This window comes from Rhinopithecus roxellana, chromosome 11, assembly GCF_007565055.1.
Source record: "Rhinopithecus roxellana isolate Shanxi Qingling chromosome 11, ASM756505v1, whole genome shotgun sequence".
In the NCBI taxonomy this organism is placed as follows: domain Eukaryota; kingdom Metazoa; phylum Chordata; class Mammalia; order Primates; family Cercopithecidae; genus Rhinopithecus; species Rhinopithecus roxellana.
In genome coordinates this window covers 7,659,056-7,665,152 of record NC_044559.1, presented here as the reverse complement: position 1 = coordinate 7,665,152, position 6,097 = coordinate 7,659,056, and the positions used below count along the sequence as shown (strand labels likewise).

The following is a 6,097-nucleotide window of genomic DNA, read 5'->3' as shown; positions in this document are numbered from 1 at the left end:
GCTGCAGTGAGCCCAGATCTCGCCACTGCACTCCAGTGTGGGCGACAGAGCAAGATTCTGTCTCAAAAAAAAAAAAAAAAAGAAAGGACCCAGGAAAATTAACTGAAAACAAATAAAGCATATCAAGGATGCTTATAAAATTAGGAAAATACACTAAAATACTATTGTGATTCTACTAAGTATGTACATGTATTAGCATTATGGGAGAGTTTTTTCCTAGCTTTTTTTTTTTTTTTTTGAGAGAGAGGATCTTGCTCTGTCACTCAGGCTGGAGTGAAGTGACATAATCACAGTTCACTGTAGTCTCAAACTCCTGGGCTCAAGTAATCTTACTGCCTCAGCCTTCTGAATAGCCAGAACTACAGGCATATGTCACTAAGCCCGGTTAATTTTTTTTTTTTTTAATAGACTAGGTTTCTATGTTACCCAGGCTGATCTTGAACCCCTAGGCTCAAGTGATCCTCTCGCCTCAGCCTCTCAAAGTGTTGAGGTCGTGAGCCACCACGCCTGGTCTGTGTATGTATTGTATTGTATTGTATTGTATTTTTGAGACGGAGTCATGCTCTGTCTCCCAGGCTGGAGTGCAGTGGCGTGATCACAGCTCACTGCAACCTCCGCCTTCCGAGTTCAAGCAATTCTCCTGCCTCAGCCTCCTGAGTAGCTGGGATTACAGGAATGCGCCACCATGCCCGGCTAATTTGTTTGTATTTTTAGTAGAGATGGGGTTTCACCATATCAGCCAGGCTGGTGTCAAACTCCTGACCTTGTGATCATCCCACCTCGGCCTCCCAAAGTGCTGGGATTACAGGCATGAGCCACCATGCCCGGCCTGGTGTTTGCTTTTCTAATCTCACTTAATCCAAAGAGAAATTGCACAGCATTTAGACCTAGTCTTTCTCAACATTTTAAGCACACACATTATTGTCCAATAAATTAAATATTTTAGGGATTGATATTTAAAAGACATTATTTTCTAAATATAAAAGTATATTATTAAATGAAATGTGGTTATACAAATCAGGCATTCCGTCTACTTTTTCCATTTGAGTATCACTGATCTTGAGACATGAAAGAACTGGATATTTTTCAAGCAGTTCTCTTGAAATGTTATTTATTGCAATCCAGCTGTTGGGGCCGACAAAGATTTCAGAGAACTGCAAGTCTACAACTAGACAAGGGCAGCTCCAGAGCTTTAAACAGCCGGCCAGGCCCTGAAGTCTTCCAGGCTGAGGACTCTCAGGGGCAGGATTGGCCGTGGTGGAGGAAAAGAAGAGGCGAAGAGATGGGCTCTGGGGGATGGAGGCCCCAAAGGGAAGAAAGACCTGGTTTCTGGCAAAGAAACCACATTGGCCAGGAGCTGTGGCTCACGCCTGTAATCCCAGCACTTTGGGAGGCCAAGGTGGGAGGATTGCTTGAGCCCAGGAGTTTGAGATCAGCCGGTAAGACCACTTTCTCCATCTCTAAAAAGAAAAAATAAAAATTAGCCGGGTATTTGGGTCAATATGTGATAGTTTACTTTGACTAGTGTGGTCTTACCTGTAATTATTTCGGAGGCGTGGTGATGCACGCCAGAGGCGAGAGGATCACTTGAACCCAAGAGGCTGCAAGTGAGCTGTGATAGCGCCACCGAACTCCAACCTGGGTGACAGGGCGAGACCCTGTTTCAAAAAAAAAAAAAAAAAAGGAAAACCAGATCAGCACTTGGGGTGCCCCTTCCCCTCAGCCTTAGCAAGATCCTGTGTTTTGATGCGGTAGGCAGGTGCGTGGTTCAGTCATGTCCAATACTGAGATCACTCCTCACTTTTCACATCCTGGAGGAGGAGCTGTCAGGTTTGACAGCGGTCAAGCAGCAAATGTAGTCCAGGGGACGGCTAGAGGTGAGGTCAGCCGCAAGACTGGCGTCACTGCTTGGACCGAGCAAAAACCTGAGTCAGGAGGTGGCCAGGCAAGGTCAGCGGAGGGGGCGGGGCCCGAAGCAGAGGCGGAGCTTAGGAAAGCCTCGCGTGAGGGCGGGGCGGGGCCAGAGGTGGGCTGAGGCTGGATCAGGCGGTGGGGGCGGGCCCCGTAGCCCCGTGAGGCTCGCGCCTGCGCACGGGCCCGCGGCGGGGCGGGGCTGCGCGCGCGCGGTGTGAGGGCCCTGGAGGGCGGAGTCCGGGCGGGAGCCGGCCGAGGGAGGGGGCGCGGCGGCTTTGGAGTCCGGCGCTCCCTCAGGCCGCGGACGCGATGCTGGTTGCTGCGGCTCAGGCGGCTGGGCTGGCGGGGATGTGACGGGCGGCCCTTCACCTCACCTTCCGTCCTCGGGCCCGCAGGTTGCTGGGCGGCCTGCAGCCTGGCCGCGGCCGAGGAGGCAGCGCGACCTCCGCACGGTGAGATCCGGGCTCAGGGCCAGAGCCGGGGCCGGGGTCGCGGCGGGCGCCGGGGTTAGCCCAAGACCAGGCACGCAGTCCGGGGCGGGGCGGAGGCCCGGCTCCCGGGCTGAGGCGGTGGCACCCTCCGGTCTCCCGGCCTCCAGGGTGAGCCTCCCTAGCCCCTCGCCAGCCGCCCGACGCGGGGCGGGCGCGGACCTGGGAGGCCGGAGGGCGCCCTCCCTGCGGCTGTGACAGCGCGGGGCCTCGGGCCGCGGGCGCCACCACCTTTTAGGAGAAATCAGGGCGAGACTGAGGCACTCAGTGATTTCGGAGCCTGGTTGCGTGTGAGGGTGGATGGGGAAAGTACCGGGGCTCCCCGAATGAGTTCGATTTTTTTTTTCTTTTAATTGCAGGGCTAAATGAAAGACACACCCTAAAACACATCCTGAGGTGAAACTTTGGTGGGGCACATCGTTGCCGTAGGTTCCGATCTTCTCTCTTCTCTTTAGACATGTATTTTCATACAGTTTTAAATAATGCATCTACTTTCTTGATAAAGTAAAAGGAGGAATGAAAGGACTCCTTTGTGGTGGTCCTTGGTGGCGAAGCTTAAGTTTCTGTTTCAATAATTGCATATTCATCTGTGTGGGCTCCCCGACCAATGAGGCTGGCTGCTCCCAGACAAGGCCTTAGCGGAGTGGAAATGACTGATGCAGGGACGCTGTGGTCTCAGATTAGTATTGGTAGCTCACTCCAATAGGTGAGAGAAATTGAGGTTGAAGCTTTTTAAAATAGCCATAGGAAAGGCATTCCTTTTCTCCCGAGCATTAAAATATAACGGAACCTATTAATTTGGCCAATTGTTTTTTTTTTTAAGCATCATCTTTTAGACTAGAGACTTTAGAGATGGCAGCTGCTCTTTAACCAAAAGGAACTTAAGATACTCTCCTGCAAAAGATAGGTTCAAAACATGTCATATCCGTCATCCATATGTGATGAAGATGTAAATATTCCTGAGTGTTTGCCTGAAATCAGTCTTCTTCCTCTTGGACTTTATTACTGTTTCTCTTAATTTATGAAAGCTCGTTACTATTATTTTTTGTTTTCATTTGTGTTCTAAGCAACATTGGCTTCAAATAATCTTCAGGTTAAAAATGCACATTTTGTTGAACCCTTTAGCCATAATTCATACTGTCGTACTTCAGCATAAGCCATAGTTAAGAAAGCACTAGAAGCCATCCTGAAAGCAAGCAGAAAGTCTCTGTTAAGAATTCTGTAAAAATTCTACCTTTCCACATTCAGACCTGCATTTTTTGTTGCTTTGACTCAACTCCTTTGACTGTAGTTTGGAGGAAGGGACTTTGAATCCGTATTTACAAGTCCTTCAGTGACTCTCCATAGTCTATATCAATAAAATTCAAAGTCCTTCATGATTAGTGGTATTTGTCTACATTCTAGTGTCATCTTCTACCATTATGCTTGCCCTCTCTATGTAAGACTGTTGCACTTCTCTGAAGATGACATCTTCCTCTGTGGTTTTTCAGTGTTCTTTGTTGAGAATTCTCTGCCTAGTAAACAACTTGCCCTTGAAGACCTTATGAAAGTATCACTTCTGAGCCCTGTCTAGACATCTCATCCCTTTTGTCTTGACTGATGCCTACACTCTACAGTTAGTATGTGTCAGCTGGGAGTTAGTGATTTGTTTATGTGTCTGTCTCCACCAGGTTTTGGGGCTTTTTTTTTTGGTACAGAGTCTTGCACTGTCACCTGCGCTGGAGTGCAGTGGCCTCATCTCGGCTCACTGCAACCTCCGCCTCCCGGGTTCACGCGATTCTCCTGCCTCAGTCTCCTGAGTAGCTGGAATTATAGGCACACATCACCACACCTGGCTAATTGTTTTTAGTAGAGACGGGTTTCACTATGTTGGGTCTTGAACTCCTGACCTTGTGATCCGGCCACCTCGGCCTCCCAAAGTACTGGGATTATAGGCTGGTTAGGAATGAAACCCCAGTTATTTTAAAACAACAACAACAACAACAGAAAAAACATTTTATGATACAGGAGTAAACAGGGCATGACCAATAAGGATTGCTGCTTCATTGGTCGTACAACTTTATTTTGATGTGCAGAGTCATGCACGTAGAAAGGGACGGCGGGGATTACAGTCCAGGTCTTTTGCCCCTAGTCTCCTAATTCTAAATCTTAATTGTTTTACAATTTGAATGGGGGCTGTGAGCCACTTGGATGTGTACTGAAAAAAGAGTCGATTAAATTAATAGAATATTGAACTTGAAAGAATTAACAGATTATTTGGTTCAACTTTAAAAATTTTACCATTAAACAACTCAGCCTAAAAAGACAAATAACTTGTTTGAGATTACTTAGGCTCACCTACATCTCATATCTCCTGACCTCCTCATTGTGTGTTTTTCACTACTCGGTAGTGCTTTGGGGTGAAATGAAGGAGCTACCAGTTTTTCAGAGGGAGTGCAAATCTGCTTGCACTTTCTCCCTCTTGAATCCATAGCTGCCACTTCTAGGGACTTAGATCCCTTGTGGCTGAGAAACATGATAATTCATTTGGGGATAGAGGAGAAACCTAACCCTCCCTATTCCTCTCAGCCAGATAGTTTTAACTTCAGTGCCTGGGGAACTCTCTCCAGATGCCCCATAACAAGTGGCTTCTGGATCACCATATGGAGATCTCACATACAATTAAGTTTTGATGCTACAATGAGATTTTAATATAAGAAGGTTGCAGCTGGCTAATAGCATGGCTAAAATTACTTGTATGGCTTGTCTGCGAGAAGAGCCTGTCTTACTCCTATGTGATAGGATTTTGGGGGAAAAAGTTGATGATTGTGGCTGCCTCTAAAAAGTTGAAATGCGTACTTAGTGGTGTGGGCCTGACCAATTCCAAAAGACTTTTTATCTTGCAAACAACTGAATGGTCAAATAAATTTTAAAAATCAAAACAGACTTTTAATTTTTCCTTCTTATTTCTTGTCATATCTAAGTGATTTTATATGATAAAGCATAAATGTAATGTTTAATATTTGCTTTCATATTTGATGTTTTATTTTTGCTACAGTTTTTATACCTTTAGGTGATTATACAGTATTACAATGACATTTTTAAATAATTGGACATCTAGATTGTTTACTATGTTGCAGGTGATGCAGTTAGTATATAGCTGTTCATCATTTTGCTTCTTTCCTTTGGGCTTAAAGCCCAGGAGCAGGATTACAAAGTCAAGGTATGAAGGTTTTGTTAATTTTGAAAGATATTACCAGATTTACTTCTAAAAATACTGATTTACACTGACTCCAGTAGAGTTTGGTTGACCAGTTCTATCATACTTTATAGGTTTTTGCTTTTAAAAGTTTGTTTTTTAAAAATGAGGATAAGATTATTTGCAGTTTAACATCATAGTCCATAATAGAGAAGCAAATGTAGTATTCTTCTGTTTTTATTTTCTCCTTTATTTGTCCATCGTCCGTACATTTACTGGAATCTTCTCACCAATTTTCATTAGCACTAACATCATAAATACATTAATCTCTTGAAAAATATTTCTGATCTATTTTTTCTTATTGCAGGCTTTATAGGTTTTATATTATTAACTTTATATTTTATATATATATATTTTTTGAGACAGAGTCTTGCTCTGTCGTCAAGCTGGAGTGCGGTGATGCCATCTTGGCTCACTGCAACCTCCACCTCCTGGGTTCAAGCGATTCTCTTGCCTC

General features: G+C 45.3%; 1 protein-coding gene across 4 annotated transcripts in view; it reads left to right on the top strand.

Annotated features, from left to right (window-relative positions):
* Positions 1-2,119: 2,119 nt before the first annotated feature.
* Positions 2,120-6,097, top strand: part of CCSER2 (coiled-coil serine rich protein 2) — a 202,995-nt gene continuing 199,017 nt past the window's right edge. For 2 of the 4 annotated variants that reach the window (XM_030940763.1, XM_030940768.1), the window contains exon 1: positions 2,120-2,366. The gene's annotated coding sequence lies outside the window, so the exon portion shown is untranslated. Of the gene's footprint in view, positions 2,367-2,761; positions 2,828-6,097 lie in introns of all 4 variants that reach the window. The other 2 variants (XM_030940766.1, XM_030940764.1) reach the window with 2 other exon arrangements.